The 19408-nt window shown below is 40.3% G+C and overlaps 1 protein-coding gene across 4 annotated transcripts in view; it reads right to left on the bottom strand.

Annotated features, from left to right (window-relative positions):
* Window positions 1–19408, bottom strand: part of LOC121943083 (SPRY domain-containing SOCS box protein 4-like) — a 63034-nt gene that overhangs the window by 28831 nt on the left and 14795 nt on the right. Inside the window, exon 2 of one of the 4 annotated variants that reach the window (XM_042486465.2) lies at window positions 14972–15064. The exons of 1 other annotated variant lie outside the window; for it this stretch is intronic. The gene's annotated coding sequence lies outside the window, so the exon portion shown is untranslated. Of the gene's footprint in view, window positions 1–3553; window positions 3796–14971; window positions 15065–19408 lie in introns of those variants that run through there. 2 more of the 4 variants (XM_088078594.1, XM_042486464.2) reach the window with 2 other exon arrangements.

The raw sequence follows: 19408 nt of genomic DNA, 5'->3' as shown, positions 1-19408 counted from the left end.
TGTGACAAAAAGACAACATAGTTTTAGAGTCACACTAAAGTTAGCAGAACCATAAAATGACAGACTGAAGAGGTGAAAGAGCAAACTCTAGAATCTTCGACAACTAAGCGTGCTTTTACCGAGGGTGTATGTTGGTTTTGTTAAAACAAACTGAGATCAGTTTGCTTTTAGTCCAGTTTGTTCGGGCTGGTTAACAAATTACACTTGAAAAGGTGCATCATGGTCCGCATCCATGTGGACTTTGGTGCAGTTTGTTTGTGATGGAAGATGTGTGATTTTAGTTCTTTGTTAGGTCATTAAAAAGTGCAAGACAGCATTTCCACCCTAAATCATTACTGTGCAAGACAGCTATTTTCATCCCATCTCTACCTGCAAGTCATTACTCAGAACATGCAACCAATCTGCAGTCTAATAATACTAATAATCCTCATAATCAGTTATTTCTTTGTAAACTCTTTGCGACACCTAATAACTTAAATGTATATATCAGAAGCATTAAAGTGCTGCATAAACTTCTGTCAGTCACCAGAATTTGATTTCCTCATGTGGGTCATGATAATGCAGGATGACAATTGCTAAGACTGTCCGATCAACCAGTTACCTTCACTCAGTATAACTTCATGTTTACTCCTCTTGGTTCATTTCTAAAAAGTCAGTGTGAATAGGAACCAGACCATAACTAAAATGCCACAATATATCTTTTTTTTTTCTCTCTCTCTCTCTCTCTCTCTCTCTCTCTCTCTCTCTGGGTTCGGACCAAATGAGTGACAGCACCCTTAATGTCTACAGTTACCCATCAACATGAGCATCTAGAAACTGTTCAGCAGAGGGAGTTGAAGATAGGAAGATATGGAAAAATTTGGTTTAATATTGAAAAGGTTATTGAAAGGACAGAATAAAAAGCTGGCTGTGGGGAAGGTCAAAAGTTGATGAAGAGAGTCAGCAAAGGAGATGACGTAACAAACCAGCGAAGAGATGAGAGGTCTGATGACAGAGGAGGAAACACTGATAGGACAGGTGAGTGATGGGTGATGGTGGGAGCCCTGAAAGCGGGAAAAATGTGCCTGAAAGACTGGGTGTGCAGTCTAACCGTACACCTCATATGATTAAGAGAGCTGAATTTAGTGGAAGGGATTATCCATCTATCTATCTGTGTAGGAAAGATGGGATGCAGGGAAAAGGGACTGGGACTGTTTAAGAAGACACTGGACCAGAATGTACAGCACAAACTTGTTATCTTGAGTAAGTGAGGCAGTGACATGAAGAGGGCCGCTGGTAGCGTGACAGCCATTGTTAGCATATCAAACATGCACAGCCAGTCTTGACACAAGAGCCCCCACACGCAGACACACACACGGCTTAAGGGCACACAAATGCAGGGACTTTGAAGTGTCACCCACACACACAGACGCACAGAAACACACACACACCCACAGTTATCAGCACATCAGCGTTGGAAAATCAGCTGGGGGCAATTACGTGTGTAAAAAGGTACATATGTACATAACCCCAGACTCTGTCAATGACAAACTGTTACGCTATCCATTACAGGCATAAACAAATGGACAGAGTTTACAGATGGAAACTCTTGTGTATGTAAATATGTGTGACCTTTACACTCCCTTTCAGCGAGTTTGTGCTCTTTCAGATGCCACTTGCATTTCCACTAGTCTGAAAATACTAGTCCTAAAATATTAAAGTGTTCTGCAGGGTCCATTATTTATTTAATTGTGACATTAATTCATTAACATAAAAAGAAAACACAACCTTAGGTGACAAGATGATAACAATAAAGTATTTAGGGATTGTTGCAAAGAAAAAAGACTGAGATCGTACTACATCAAATTTCTCAAAGTCGGACTTGCACATAAATAAATAATAAATAATGCGGTTGGAGGTTGATTTACTCTTTCATGTATACACCTCAACCGGACCTGAACTGGACTAGGTGTTCTACTCATGTTCCATAGTCTGCACACCGGGTTTTGAACCATAAGTCGAACAACAACTTGTAGAAGAAAACTGTAAAAGCTGTAATAAGATGAAGAAGAAATGAAGAAAATAGAAGTTGTGTGAAAAGGTTGTTTTTCAGAAATGCTGGGTCTTCAAATTCTCTTTTTTGGACAACAAATAGACTACTAATGTGTTTTGTCTCACACAGGCGCAGGATGTACGCGCCAATGGTCAGCAGGTCAACGCTTTTAAGTCTGTTTTAAGTGCTGCTGTAAGGCACAGAGAGGACACACACAGCATTCATCAGTCAGCCATTGCCTGCATTATTTCTTCGAGGTTGACTCAAAGCCCCCTGAAACTGTGTGAATTTGGGCTGTCCCAAAAAAACATTATATTGTTAAATATGTAGCAGTCAATCTAAAAAAACTGATCCAACTGTGACACAAGTCCTCTGACGGCTGACGTGGGTTAGGAACATGTCTCTGCTTGCATCACCACAGTGATTCACCGGGCTTTCATCACACCATCTGACATGCCTCCAAGTTGATATTGCACAGTCTGTCTCAGATTGCCACCAAGATCTTGCTAGACCCATCTCACACGGTGGGACATGCAGTGAAATTGAAAGATTGTTTTCTGTCAGTTAGGTGAGATTATGTGAGGTCAAAAAAGGTAGCCATGTCTAGACAAACTATATTTAGTTGAGAGTGACAAATGGCAAACAACTTCATTTCCTCTGACCGACACTATTCTCAGTACCAAGATATATTTTCACCATCAAGACTTACGAGAACCCTGATCCAAATAACTTTTTTAATGGGCTAAAAGAGTGCTTTATTTAACTACAACAGGCCAAACTACAGACCTGTGACAGTCCCCATTAAAGTGTTTGAACTGACCTGATCTTCTGTCTAATCACTCCTATCAGACATACACCTTCTCAGCCAAGACTCAGGTTATGTCAGGTGTAATTATGAGTCAGGACTCAGCTGGCCTGGTGTTGCGGCAGTGACACAATCCAGAAAGTTTTCAATCATTTGACACGTTTCCACCTCTCAGTCATTCACATGTCCGAAATGCGACACTGAAGGTAACGTGCTAGCAGCTAGACCCATAACGGGAAACACAAATCTTCCTTTCAACATGCAGACCAAAACATGGGAAATTTAACTCGTTCAGATGTAACAAGCAGACATTAAACTGGACTTCAGCTAAATTAAGAAGCCACTGTTTCAGTATCAATAAGCATGACACATATAAGGACATCTCAAACTTTAAACACCTTTACAGCAGGAGCTCCGACAAAAAACTAATCTTTTTAAACACACACTGAAAGAAATAATGCTACACTGAATTTAAATTGAGACATGCTACAGCTTTTATTACTTATTTCATTCATTTCAAGATTTTTCTGGGACGGACGGTCATCCAGAGAATGATGTAGCACGCAGGCACAAAGACTTTTAAAACTGTCATCGTGGGATAAGCCCAACAACAACCTTAGAGAGACGAGGGAAACCCGAGAAAATGTCACTGAAAGACGCACCAACAAGAGGTCAAGCGACTTAAGCGCCCTGCGCAAAGTGAAGAGGTATCCTACCATGAAAGCATTTCTCCAAACAGTCAGCCGGCTCTCGCACAGCAATGTGAACACGCAATCACAGCAGCCAAGTATAAGAGAGAGAATACTTGCTCCTCAGTCTGAAGTCCAAAATGAGGTCAGTGCACAGTCAACAGCCAGATGAGTGTGGGACAGGGCTGAGACAGACAAAAAGAGTGTGTTCCCTTGCGTGTGTGTCGGTAAGTTGGTGAGTTCCTGCTTGTGACGCGAGAATGGGGAAAAACAGCCTGGCTCCAGTTCCAAGCTAAGACAGGAAAACAGCTGCTGGAGGGAGGAGGGAAGAGAGGGAAAGATAGAGAATGAGGGAGAAGGGGAGGGCTTAGTGTGGAGCACGCTCAAAGTGTTTCCCAAGCAGTGCAAAACCACCCACTCTCTCACAGATGCACCGACTGGGCGCCTCCACGAAACGGTGGAGAGAAATGTGGACAAACACACGCAGAACTCCCACATTTCCACATTTGCAGCTCATTTCCACTTTGCTCTGCGGAGCTACGCAGGAGACAAGAGGAGTACTGAGAAAAAGAAGACGCCCTTTGGAATACTTTTTTTTCACAGTCAATGTCTAGATGTTGTAAATATTGCCAACATTAGATTGTGGAGAAAAACTATGAATTTTGAATAATATATAATAGCACAATATTGCTCAATAAAGAATATGAAATGCAGTATCAACTAAACAGAGCTGTGAAGTGATGATGAACTCAGACTGTGTTTTTTCACTTCAAGACAGCTGTCCATACCAAGAGCAAGCTGCATTCAAACAGAAAGTCAGTTTATTTCTTGTATTGATCTTCAGAAATCTTCCACCGCCCATTGATTTTTTCCAAGCTGACTGTATAGAAGTTTACTGTGACAACAAGCAGACTCCGTATGACAGCTCAGACAGACTGATTTCTATATTTACCAGGAACTCAGTGTATTTTCCTTGAGACAGAGACCCTGTCTGCTCCTTATTCTGTGCATAAGTGGGCTAATATAACTTGGGGAAAACTGAAAATTTAGCGTTTGTTGAAACTTTTAACCTCAGTGGATACGCCTTTGCCTGATTTTGTTATCTAGTGTGGATCTGCTCCTCTTCGTTTCCATTTCTACATCTTTTATGTGAACTCATTCACTATTATATTGTATGATTCTGTATGGGACTTACTTTCCTTTGTTTTTGGCATCTTTTAAATGACAGTGTATAGCTTTGTATCATTTTGTGTCCTATTTCTAAATGAGGGTTTTTTTGTGGATCCGTGAGCACAGACGGAGTTCTCCATGACTATTATTTTTCCCCTGCAGCAGTTTGTCACCTGCAGGGTGGATAACTGATATGTCGATCTTTTCACAGCTGATTGGATCATATTGATGGATGAGAGGAGCAGCTGCTTGTAAGTGAATGCAAACTTTTAGACCAAGCAGAATGAACTCTTTCACTTTCAAAGAGCCTGGCGTTCTGCTGTACTGTCTAAACCTCAGTTCCACTTTAAGTAACAAAACGGTATGTATGCATGTATGTATGCATGTATGTATTCACATGTGCATGCATGCATGTATGTATATATTCCAATAGCACACCTAATTAACAGTTTAGACTCCAAAATCTATTTGTGGTGGCAGACGTTTTAATTGTGGTGGCTCGCCACAAACAAACGAATGCGTGGGAAATCCTGCATTTACTGTGGAATCCGGGGTTTGTGTAGTTCAGATGGTTGCTTTTCATCTTAATGGAGGACATTAACATCTATGCACCTTTTTTCTTTAATTTATTTTGAAGGCTATTTGATAAAAAGGTTAAGTATTTGCTTGTTCGTTTCAGTCCTGATTTGTCCTTTTAAAACCACATCTCATTAAAAAAAGACTAAAACACATGGTCAATCTGGTGACCTAATGGGGATGTGATGCTCACCAGAACATATCCAAATATCCATCCAAGGTTGAATTAAACATTCAGAATTTTTTTTTTGTTTTTTTATTCTGGCCCAACACAAGGGGACAAATGGGCAGATTCGTCCCAGCAATCATGCAGTCATGTGTTCCCAATTCTTGGCTGATCTGAATAGTATATTTGCCTAAACGATCCTAGTGTGAAGGGTTTTAAGACATTATCTTAAAGAAATCAGCCAGATCAGAATCTCCTAATACGTTTTGTTTCTCCGTATTAAGTTTTTCAGTCGGAACAGGGCTCAGCGGGACAATCAGTGTGACAGTGGCATTCATGTGGTATCACACAAAAGCAGGAGACTGTGTCATATTAAGTTGCCGTGAGCTGTAAATTCACCACTTCTAAGCAGCAGAGAGAAGATAATGTTATCTCGGACCCTTACAGTGCAGAGTCTCTCTTTGTGCCGCTTCATTGTGTCTGCTGCAGCCTCTACCAAAGAGTAGCGTGACAGTCAAAAGCACTCACTCTGCAGCAAGGTCTGGATACCAAATGTCCCACTGCACAGCACACTGACAAGCAAAAAACCCCAAAAACATCTGCTCAACTTGAAGCTCTATTAGTCGACTGAGGGGTCTTCGACTGACGATTAGTTTCTCTGACTTTTAGGGTGCAGCCATAAGCATATTGGATGGATAGTATATTAAGAGCTAGCTGACTGGGTGTAACAAATAACCCTTTATTTCCAACTCAACAGCTCCTGTTTTTTTTGTTTTTATTTTACACATAAATGAAACAAGCTATCCTTTTTTTTCTTAACTCAATTTTAAACACACAAGTTTCTGTGATATCCCTGAAATCGCCACTCTTAAATGGTTTAGTGTAAATGCCAAGTTTGTGGTCCTGCTTCTTTTCGATATCCTCTGGTGTGTACATACTTATGATTAAAATATTAAATATCTGTTACATCTGGCTTTGTTCTCCCAAGTTTTGAAAAACAGTCAACATTTGGAAAAACCTCTTGTGTGCACCAGGCATACATTCTCTGGTGCCTTTAAACATATGTTTTGGTTAGACTTCAAATAAGAAAGTTAGGCCCAACAGAAAAATTCAATGTTGCTTTTTGATATCACGATGTGTGTGTAATATAATCTCAGTTATGACAAAGTACCCCACCCACTTTCTCTCTCTTCCTCTCTCCTTGGCTCTGACACCATCCCCCTCCCTCTACCTATGTATCCATGCTTCTCTCCCTCTCATCTTTCTCCCCTGGGAGATGAAAGAGCCCTCCTCTCACTTGTTACCCCCCTCAGCAAATGCACAACAGCATTCCTCTCTGCATGCCTGAACTCTTCCGTCTGAAGAGCGTCTTATGCTGAATTTTGCATACATTAATGCAATATGACTTGATCAAAATTAACTCAAGCAAGAAATCCACACTGGAGCTTTTGCTGTGCAAAAAAAAAAAAAAATGCACAGTCACCACATTCATAACAGATTCAACTACAGCCGCCCACGCTGAAGGCTGCTGCTGCTTGCCGCAGGATTACCTTGTTTTGATTTGGTCTAGTGTATTGATATGTGAGCAGCAAGAAGGTGAATGACCTCCAGTAGGTATTAGAGAGAGTGGGCCAGAACTACATTTAATAGGCATCCATGTGTTTGAGGATTTGTACAGTCATTTACGGGCACAAATCATTTTAGTTGTGTCACTGACTGCAACATAAAGAACTGGGTAGACAGCTGATGGCAGGAACTAAAGAGGCCACTGTGAGTGTTTTTTCACAGGTTAATAAACTAGTCACAACAGCAATCTCAAGGACGCACAATATCTGTTGAGAGATGTTTTAAATTACTGTGAACACAAACTGCATTAGCATTAACTGCTACTGCTGCAGCTTCAAATTAAAATCATTTAACTATCAGAACATAATTACTTTTATTATGAAGTAGTCACAGCAAATGTGATGTGTTTGTTGTGATGTGATGTGAGATTATCACTACTGCTTTAACTCTTTGAAATTGCATCTAAAAAGCAAGATATGGGGTATTTTTGTCATTTGCTGACAAAGGATCCATTTGAAATATTGCAGGGAGTATTGGAAAAGTCAGAAGCAGCCACAGTCAGCTGTTAGATGAAGAGCCGCAGGCGACAGGCTGCAAACTTCCAACTTCTTAGCAATGTAATTGAATCCTAGGTTAAGTTTATTTGAAAACGGACATTGCAAATGAATAAACACACAAGGAATAAAAATGCAAGTGTTAGAAGGCTATTTTTTATCTGTCGTCCCTCGGCCAAGGTGAAACAGAAAGCTTCCTAAGATTAAACAAAACAAAATCAATGTTGTCAGGTTTCCTCATAAGCATTGGGTTTAAACACGAAATATTGTCAAATGGATGCTTTGCTGTTTTGTTTCCTCCACCATCCTCTTGTTGGTCAACTCCCTTTAAGTGCTATCCAAAATCTGTCTCCAGCTAGTATTGTGCTGCGACTTTACTGCTGTACGAAGTTGACACCTTCAGTTTATAACTGTAACGTCCACTAAATGACTAGAGGCCCAAACACATCAGAGTGGCATCACCGAACTAACGGCAACAAAGCCCACTAATGTGTCGCCTCATGTCACCTCCGTCTCGACTGAAAAGTTGCACGTGAAGACACCACAAAGACTTCAGCCCACGACCAGCCAGCGTGCATATTCTGCACCTGCATGAGAGGAAATAACTCTCCACACCAGCAGAGGGCGGACAATCGGATTCATGACTTAAACATAGGGACGAGTATCCTTAACGGTACTACTGCTCTCACTGATACTGCTAATCGATCTGGTATTTCAACTGTGCTCTTATCAGTTTTATTGGGAGTGTTCGATGCACTTTTGCTAAATGTTTTCAAAGATTGCTCATGTTTTCGACCTTACGTACAAAACAGTTTTTTGTGGTGACGACCAGGGTCAGCATCAACTGCCTGTTTCACTGAGAGCAGAGTTCCTGTATGTGTGTGTGTGTGTGTGTGTGTTTTGTGTGCGTGTGCATGTGCATGTGCATGTGCCTGTGTGTGTTCAATCCTCTAGATTGAAAAGGGAAAATGCATTATAGACCAATGTCTTCATCTTGTTGCAAATCAGAGTCAGAGTTGGTGAAATAAAAATTGTAAAACATAGTATTTATGTAACATAAATAAACTAGAAAAATGCTTTCTTTATTTCTCCAAAACAGATAGCAGAACCATAAATGCCAGAGCTTATTGATACTACGATCTCTAAATCATTTTCAACACTGGTGCTTGTTTAATACCGGGTTTCAGTACCATCCCTATTCAAAAAGGGAAACTGGAAGATCATCATGACACTAGTTAGCCAGTTCGCACATTAACAACCCAATCCAATGTTGAAAGAACAGAGCATATTTACAATGCCAATAAAACTGTGGCAATAATAAAATAGACATTTTAATTGTCCAATCACTCGGAAATTTGTCTACGTGCTGAAAAAGCTGAAAAAAAAAGCTGACAATTGACTTGAGGTCCAACAGTGCGGGACAAACACATAGACCAGGGTGACAGACACTCACCAACAGCCCAACGCTAACTGACAGCCGATCATTGGCTTGGTGTGTCAGGGCCTTAATGCCATCTACTGCAGCAAGCCTAGCAGGAACAAACTAATAACCGGGAAAATTGTCAAGAAAACAACAATAGGGTCATAAAGATAGGTCAAGTCAAAGAATGAGATATGGATTAAAACAAAAGTGGGACAGAGCAGATAATAGAGGAAGTAAAAACATATGCATTAACCATAAAAACTGCACACAGACTAAGAAAATTAAAATCACTCTAATGTCATCCCTCATAAAGAAGACGACTTAACAATATGCAGATCGAAGAGTCTAGTCAGCCAAGGTAGTCTGCCAGTCAATAACAGACCCATTTGTCCAAATGACTTCCTGCTCCTCAGACAAAGACGCACCTGATAGCTGAGGATGAGTAGCAGTTAGCCGTCTCCATGTCTCCGTTTACCCTGGAGAAGAATCCACTGGCAACCACGTGTTGGAAGTAGGAGCCAAAGCTAACCCTCTCTGAGAGTCCAGTTCTTTCTTGTGTCCACAAACACAAGACCACAATCCAAACACCAGAGACATAAAAGGTAAACCTGCCTCCATGGTAATGTCTCCCAAGTGTTGGAGAAAAGACAGAAATCTTTTCATGGTGAAGTGTGATCAGCAAGTAAACTTAGCACATTTTTTTCACCTCACAACCCAAAATCCACAAATTGAAGCTTGCTGATATTTACATTCACATATGGCAATATTTTTGATTCAATACCTCAGCACTGGGTGGCTTTGTTGCTAAGCCCTTTAACCCATACCACACATCAGGGCCCCTCTGTGTGGAGTTTGCGTGTTCTCCTTGTGATTGTGTGGATTTTCTCAGATTACGCAGGTTTCGCCCCATAGTCCAATGACAAGCAGGTGCTGTGAACAGAAACTCTAAATCGCTAGAAGCTTTTAGACTTGTGTTTCTTTGGTGACTAGAATATGCTAAAGCCTTTCTTGAACCTTTACAGGACTTCACAGGCAAAGAGTATAGATTTATATGACTCATGGTGCATCCATATTGTAATTTAAACTGTGCGTAGGCGATTAAGTCTCTCCGAAAAAAAACAAGATTATTAATGTGAAGGCAAAAAAGGAGGAGAGATTTTCACAGCTTCAACAGTGAACAACAGTGTACACCACTAACTGCATAAACAGGCTGGATGCAAGAAGGATAATCATGCCTCGATTTTTACAAAATTAGAGTTGCTGCAATTAGTTGATCAATAAATCATTACTAGAATGACAAAATTAATTCTCAACCCTTTTTTCTCATCAGTTTAAATTATTTCTTGAGCAAACTGTGAGAATGTGAGAACTTACTGAATTTCTTGGTCCAACATTAGAAAAAAATTAACATTTTGGGGGGGTTGGACTGTTGATTAGCCAAACAAGACCTCTAATAACATCACCTGTGGCTCTAGGACATTGTAATGACCAATTCACTGTTTTATAGTATACAGTATAACCCTAATCCAAAACAATCATTTTCAGATTAATCCACAATAGAATTAATCAGTTTATACTTGGTTGCAGCCTGCAGAGTCTGAGATTAGCACTAGCCAAATGAGGTAAACTCTTGGCAGTTTCAGGTAAAATCGTCAGGCCAGGTGCCACTTTGGCAGACAGGAGTAACCCTAAACAGCCAGCATGTCCAAAGTCTGTCCCCGGGGCCAACTGTGGCCCTTAAACCAATTTTTAGTGGTCCTCAGCTTGACTTTCAAAATAAACTATATGAGACTTTCCACAATATTTTTTCCATGTACCTCACAATGGCAGGACCATCATAGAGTTTGTAGACATACAACAAGTAGGAACTACGCAGACTGATGTGTTTTCATAAATAGACAGAAAACAAGCAAATGAGATGGTTACCTAATGGGCCGCACACATGCTGTATTTTTTGCCCTCTCATTTCTATTGTTTCAATGGAGATGCAGCGCGGCCACGCTCATAAGCTACGCCGACGCTGTCGCGATTTGCATGCCTTCCCAAGCGTCCATTTTTTAGGGTGCAACGGCTGCACCCTGAGATGAACAGAGTTCAACTTTTGGAATGCTGTAGCTTGCACCGCATGGCATGTGACGAGGAACAACAATCACAACCAGCAGATATCTGTCCTTTCTCCCGTAAATATCAGTCTCTAATGAATGTGGAGGAAAAGTTAGTCATAAAGTTAGCTTTATATCTTTCCCACAGACAATATTTTTAAGGCCCAAGACACACGTAAGCAACAGCTGGAAGGAGATCAGCTCTGCACTTCGGATTTTTGTTAAGAGGGCCATGATAAAGGGCTCTTTGTGGTCGCTTAGCAACCTCGGACGCAACCTACCTCCCCACTCATGAAAGCTGGCACAGAGTGAAGTAGCACACAGAGCCCGGCCTTCTGTTTTCCAGGTGGTTAATGACGCAGCATATCTACAGCCCCTAAGAGAAGACATTGCCTGCGAGGTAGCAGATATGGCCACAGCAAAGAAGAGTAAAGTCAACAGTGAGGACCGCCACTTTCAAGAATAATGGAAAACGAAATACTTTTTTCTCTGAACCATGAACAGTTGCGTTAGTCTAATTTGTATGGAATTTGTTTTAAAATAATCAACTTGATGCGAGAAGCAGCTGACCCCAGGTAATTTTTACATAAAGTTTGGACGCCTGTGCCAAACAGAGAGACTATTGGATAGAGCTACACATTTGAAAGTTGCTGTAGCCAATAGCAAAACTATTGGCTGAAGAACCGTATTCGTTATGCTTGTCAAAATTCACAAAATCCTAACCAATAACAATCAATACCAGGATGTGCACACACCTGCATACATGCCCTCTTGTTACTGTATTAACTTCACTAATTCGCATATCAATTTCATCTGCAGGAATAGCTTAGTGCATAGCAAGTGTGAGGTTGAGACAGAGAGAAAGAGAGGGGGATGCGGTCAGAGCAGATGTTGGTTATCAGAGCACAGGGGAAATTAACAGAGAAGTTGTCAAGTAGTCTGTATGAATCAACATGTATTGATTAAATATTTTTCACTTAGGCAGGCACATTTATAAGCCCATGTACAGCACCCTCCCACCAAGGGATGTACATGATAAGTTGACTAGCTGATTAAATGTTTCAACCCTCCCTAATCACCACCAGAAATACTTGTCTCTTAAGCTTATTATTAAGATACCCAGAGGAAAACAGGAGGAGTTTGGCTCCAAAAACCAGACTCGCAGCTCGGATCATCAACGGCTCTCCATTTCTCCTACTCTCTTTTCCACACGCACAAAAACACGCATGCACTCACAGAGTTACATGCACGTCAGGGTGACCAATACCAGTAGGTAGTTATCTGAAAATATATTCGAGCCTTCACACACAATCGTGCCAGCTGAATAATGCTGGACTATGTATATCCTTATAGATCAACTTGTACTCATCTAAGTTTAAACTTTCAGTTACACATCAGGGTATTAGTCATTTGGAACCTGCATACTCCCATCCGACCCTCCCGTTAGATACAGAGCTCCCCCGAAAGCCACTGCGTAATTCAAACACTGCAATTTACAATGATTGTAATGTTTTGTTTTGGTTTTGTTGTTGTTGTTTTTACATCCAACATGCAATAAAATTCTTTTAACTTAAATTATGTCTAAAATTTCAAGAATTGAAGAATAAAACTGAAAATTTCTGAGTGGCAGACCAAAATAAAAGTAATTGCTTGCCACAGTGGCAGACAGCAAAAACAAAACTGAATTTAAGACCCTGGCAGAGCCATAAAAAAAAGCTGTGTAGATATTTATCTTTCAGTCAGAGCCGTTACGGCATACAGGGCAAATTGTCTTTGTCTTTATTAGTCTAGTGTGGCCATAAGAGTCTACTGTTTGAACATAGCTGTGAAGTTCAACTGGAAAACTGGGACAATGACCTACTGGTTGCTTCAGCATTGGGTCACATCTTTGTCATGTTTTTATAAAGTTATACACACACACACATGATCCCACAAACAATCACTTCACACACAGATTATTAAAACATAGGCTGCATATTATAAATTACAAAAACTCTAGTCATTCAAGATCCATTGTATCAGCTCTAATCCAGTAGACATCAGTGTGGATAATAAGGAGACTGATTGAATCAAGAGTCATTGAGTTCACCTCAACTAAGTCCTGACAGTGAAATCACAGTTTTATGGCTGCCATATTCACATAGAGGAAGCATGCAGAGACAGGACCTGTTGTTGCTACACAGTAGTGTTAAGCTCATAAAAATGACACATTTTTGCAGTAGACAAAACAAATCACGACAAAAAAAGTAGAAACTGGAATCGCAGAGAAAGTGGCTCTGACCCAGTATGGCTCATAAGCCATAGCTGGCTCATGGACGCGCCCAATGAAATGTTGTGTGTAATCTGCAGGAAACACAATCCCTCACGGCATGTTCATTTTATAAAGCAGCCATTCCAAAGGTGTTCACTTTGTCTCAAAAATTCCAGTTCGCCTTAGGTGTACAGTTTACTGCTGTGCTACATGGGTCACAAGTTGCTGTTATCATCCTGGTGTATGTATGTATGTATGTGAGCAAACACAGAACTATGCCTTTATGGTATTGTAACTTCAGTTTCTTTATCAACAATAAGTTTTAGTACAGAGTTGATTTTGTAGCTTTAGTTCTCTCACAAATACAAACACATGGGTCAGCTGCACCCATGATGCGCTGTAACTTTGAGGTGTACTGTAGCAATTAGGTTAGTGACATAGGCCTCTGCAGGCTGAAATCTTAGCCAAAACTCTCTAAGCCTGTAGTACGTATCAGCTGCCTTTGGGTTAGGACCTGTTACAATATTTAGCAGTTGTCTTGGATCAGTTTTCCTTTGCCTACAGGTAAGCCCAAACCAGTGAGGTCAGGTTTCCACAGCTGGGTTATAGAATGTGACATATATCCGTCTTCACATCAAACACTTCCCAGTACCAGTGGGATAATATGTCATTTGCAAACAAAGACCTGCCAATGGTGGATGAAGTATTCATATTCTCTACTTAGGTAAAAGTACCAATGCATTAATGTGAGTTATTGCTTTTAAAATCCTACTAAGTAAATGTACAAAAGTATAATCAGTAAAATATACTTTAAGTATCAAAATAAAGGCACTTTACCACAGGGGACAATTAACTGCATAACATTCTACAATTATATATTACATTTTAACAATGTTAATACTGAAACATCAATATGTTAAGTCACATTTTACTGTTGCAGCTGCTTGAGGTTGAAGTTCTACCTGGTTTACATACAGATGGGTAGTTTAGGTGGTTTCAACCTACACAGTGATTAATGGGAGATGAAAGAGGAAAAAAACTAAGTTCTGCTACACAAATCTGCATTCATTTTTCTGACCTTTATTTCTTGTCTTTGTTTCTTTTGAAATGCAGGATAAGTCGAACTTATTTAAAAGAAACCGTCTGAAAAGCTTAAAGGGAAAATGTCTCCTGGGTGGAACTAACAACTCACGGACATCAAACGCATGACAGGGGATCCCAAATGGACAGTTTTCTTTTAAGATGTCACAAGACAAAAAAGTTGCGGACCACTGGGTTTATCTATTTAATGTATTTTAGAAGGTTATTGTTTTTGTTATGTATGTCTAAGTTTTAAAAGTAAGGGTAGACAAAGTTGTCAAATAAAGTTTTAAGTATAATATTTGCTCTGCAGTTGAATTTAAGTATTAAATAGCATTTAATGGAAACACTTCAAGTACAAGAACCTCAAAATTGTACATAAGTTAAATGCTTAAGTTATTTACTTAGGTACTTTCCACCAACATCATTTGCTGCTTTCATCACCATCAGTATCATCTAACAGTGCATGGCTTTGACCAGCTAAAAAGACAATGAAGACTGCTGACATATGTAATGAGGTTGGATGAGCAGACTTGGTTGTCAGATTGGGAGCTCACCTCTTAATCCATCCGGGTGCAGGTGTCCTGAGAAAAGTGCATCTCTGCCAAGTCCACAGGTCTCAGGACACACTATCAAGCTCTGTTTTTTTCCTGTTGAGAAAAGATGCAAAGGTTTGATTAGGGTGATACTAAGAAACGTGAGAAGGTGTTTGTTCTTTGGCAGGAGGCTCTATTACTAGATTTGGGTCGATTCCAGGTTTTGCTGGTCTGGTTCAGTGTACAAGCTTCAACCAGTTTGATTCTGTGCAAACCAGCTGAACCCACATTTGCCATGACGCTTTCTGGAGAACTATAAACTCGTTTATATCAGCACCCTGTGCCGACGATATCAAAGCACAAAATTAAGCAATATGTGACAAACAATGTGACTAACGTAATAGGCCTTTTATAAACAGAGACAATAAGAACTGCTAATGTCTGCCTGCCTCTGCCCAATATACTGCCTAACCAAAGCCAACTAGCGATGAGTAGGAGAACATGAGTAGAGGCGGGGAGGGGTACAAGCAGCGCACAAAAATTGGTGGTTTTTTTGGGGTGACGAATGAGGAATTATCTATACAATACCGCCTTATTTCAGTACAAAAACCTAAATAAGATGGCAGCTGACTGGAGGGAGATCAGAGTGTTTCTGCCATTGCTATTAACAACCTGCTTGATATTTAATATTTTGCATGTCATTTCCAGTAAATATTACAACGTAAAATTTGTTTTCTGTGTAAAAAGTAACATTACAAACGGTAGGATTTACGCCTGACGGCTGTAGCTTGCATGTTTGTGGTGGTCACACTGACAGCTTTGTTGCTGCGGTACTGCTGCCGAGCTGCCTGCTGCTGTAACTGCTATATTTTCAAAAAATTGTGAGAAAAGTTGAAAATATGGCAATGTGCCTGTGGCCCCAGGCCCCCAAATGACTTCATCTGCCCCTGAGAGCTCAGCGTGAGCAGCTGGATGAGACACAGAGCGATGAGTCCTGGTGTTTCTAAACAATTCCATCCAAAGTCTGAGTAAACCTGAAACTAAAACAAATCAGTCTGTGGAAGTCTAAAGAAATCACTTTCCAGCGCTGAATATTTGACTGTTTGTTCATTTAGACACTCTCTCTTTACGGTGGTACTTGGTCCAACACTGTAACATGTAATATTCACTTCAGTTTGTCTGTTTTCTTTTTCTCTTTATAACGGCAGTGACACCCTTTCAGACAATGTGACCCATATTAGTTAATAACTTTAAATAAATGTAAGTTCGTGTCTAATGGAAACGACAGTTCCTGAAACAAACAAACTTGCTCTTCTCCATCCACAACTGACAGAACGACTGCAGATGGCTCGTTAGCTGTCTAGCTTGCTATTTTTCCATCATGCTGCCATGTTGCATTGCTTACAGAGAATGAGGAATAACGTGACCGTAACACAGACTGTTAGTGTCTGTCAACGTGTCCACCATGTCTTCGCCCATTTAATTTGAAAGAACAACTGCCAAAAGGGAAACAGCTACGTCACATCCTCAGTCACACTGACCAACGGTGCCAACTCACTCATTCCCTTATGGAGAACCCCATGTGGAGCGCTGCGACCGCATGCTGCGGTCCGGTCAACAATAGTTTGAGGAGCCTCTTAATGAGCTCACACACTGCACACTAAAGGATTATAGGCAATGGTCTGAGATAATGTTTTATACCAAGTGCCACAAGAACACTAGAGGATGTTCTCCTGAGAAAGCCTCTGTTGGTTTGTGGCTGGTTCAAATTCAGGGCAAGATGAAGCAATTCAAAATAAGAGGACAGCGACAAAGCAAGATAAGAAAGGAGGGAATAAATAAGCAAGAAGGAAGAGGGAGGGGACCTCTGCTCTTTTGAATATTCACGAGCCTGCACAGTATTAATGTTCATCAAACTTTAAGACCACTCCTCTTCAAACATTGAAGGCACAGGGACTGGTGTCCCCTGCCTGCCATTGGCAGTTTATGTTGGTGATCAGGCCAGGGAAATACTGATGCAACTATTCTGTGGGGTGCACACACACACACACACACACACACACACACACACACACACACACACATTTGAGAAGTAGAAATGATGTGTTACTACTTCCTAGTCATGAATCAGGGTTTTCATGTGAAGACGCTGCAATGCAAATCAAAGCACCCCAGTGAGCCATGTGACAGACTGGGGGGAGAGCTGCTGCGGCGTCAGTGCCAACATTACTCCCTGTGGTCAAGCACTACTTTACTCCTCCATCTGCTAAGCAAAGCACTCTAAGAGCTGGCTGCTTTTCCTCAACAAGTGTAGCTCAAGTCGTAATTCTGTTCGCTGAGTCTTCAAGTATTTGTCGGCCAAACTTAGGCCACTGGAGGAAATTGGCAGCAATCAGTGTTTTTATATGTATTCAAGAAATCAAATTAGTAACCCAATTTCTGAAACATGTAAATGACAAAAAGTTTCTTGTATCAGGTTTTATCATCAATAGAAATCCAGTAAATATTACTGGACTTCTACCATTCTGGTTTTAGTGTTTTAAAGGGTCCACAAAATTCACATTATTGTTGAGGTAAAGGTTTGGTATGTTTTCAGTACACCAGGGTAAAAAAAAAAAAAAATCTTGCAGTTAGGCTATTTTGAAAAGTTTAAACATTCATTCATTCTACTGTTTATTATAGGGAGAAGGACTCGCCTTCCAATCTGTTTTTGTCTCGTTCTGCTACTTGAATTATGGGCGATGCCACCGTAGATCAAATATTTTGTGTTTTCACAAATACACCCAACTACAGCTGTACAATGTTGGGATACTTTTAGGCCAAAAGGGTTGTCCATATAGCTTGACTAAAGTGGCTAACCAGGCTAAGATCACTAGTGTGCTACAGGTGACTAGGCGTTTGCAAGTAGTAGACATAAATAGACAATCTTGACAGTAATTATTTGGGTCACACAGCATACTAAATCAAAAATGTAAATGAATAAGCACTAATGCAGGTATTGTTACACTCCTACCTGGTTTCCTGTATCTCACAAAGTCTCCCATTACCTCATATTTTTAACGTTTTGATGTAATAACCAATTTCTGTTACAATTTGATACACTCCAAAAGAGAAAATCATGTTTGAAATGGCTTTCTCACCGCTTCCCTTTTTTGTTTTTTATGTTTTTGCACTATTTTATGTTTTATGACATCAACATTGTCTGTTAGCTGTCAACTCCATAATAGAAAAGTCAGCCAGATTTGTTTCTGTTTTGGTCATTAAATGTTCATAATGAGTTATGAACATTTTGGTTTTTTTTTTATTAAAAAGGAGTTTTGGTGTGACTGATTGAGCTGCAAAAAAATGTTTAAAAAAATGCTGTTTGAGAAGAAAAGAAATCCCCCTTAAAGGTTTAATAGCCAAGACTCTGATCTTTTAAATTATATTTTCCCAGCATTACCAAAGAGTTAAAAATAAAAATAAAAAAAGTGAGGATTTATTCCAATTCTCAAGAATGAGTGGTAAATATAGTGATCCACATATCATCACTGATTAAAATTAACTGCCAGTCTTAGCTCCCTTTTTCACTGCTTTTTACGCACAAAAACACAACTCAGCAAGGGGTGTTATCTTGATAATTATGCATTCAAACGAGCAAAGGAAGGAATGCTTGGCAAAGAAAGGAGTGCTGCTGGATTGGTGCAGAGTGGGTTTGGATAGCACCAGAGTTGTGAATGTGCTAGTATTGGGAGCTTGTGGCCAGCACCCCTTTTAACATTACATGGTTCCCTAAGGTATCAAGTTCATTAGGAAACTTTCCCTCTTCAAAGAAACATTACAGTGCATCAATTAATCAGCTAATGAAAACTTAATGAACACTAGATCAATGAGCAAAGACTAAAGCCACTCACTCCGTTGCTGTTTAGCCATTTATCTATCACCCAGAGTACAACCATGATAAAATTACAAAGGCAACAAGTTCAAACAAGTTAAGTCAAGTTAATTTATTTAGAAAGCCCATTATCACAAAACAGTTTGCCTCAGAGGGCTTTACAGCATACGACATCCCTCTGCCCTTAGACCCTCACATTGCCTAAGGAAAAACTCCCCCCAAAAAAACTGTAACGGGGGGAAAAAATGGAAGAAACCTCAGGAAGAGCGGCTGAGGAGGGATCCCTCTCTCAGGACGGACAGACGAGCAACAGACATCGTCTCAATAAGCTAAATTGCAGGTATGATGGCTTCAGAAATGATCCACTGATTTAATATGGTGGCATTTGGGTGTATCTCTTCTGAATTACATTCTAGAGAAAAACAAGTAAACACACACACACACACACACACATACACATACACATACACACACACACACACACACACACACACACACAACTAACTGATCCAGGCCCGGGGAGTATGTGGTCTAACAAGACAGCAGGATAGCTTCTGGGGCTTACACAGTAGCCCTCTTTCCAA

This window comes from Plectropomus leopardus, chromosome 6 (genome assembly GCF_026936395.1).
Source record: "Plectropomus leopardus strain MGB_pleo_1.0 chromosome 6, ASM2693639v1, whole genome shotgun sequence".
Lineage (NCBI taxonomy): Eukaryota > Metazoa > Chordata > Actinopteri > Perciformes > Serranidae > Plectropomus > Plectropomus leopardus.
This window is presented reverse-complemented; position numbering and strand designations above follow the sequence as displayed.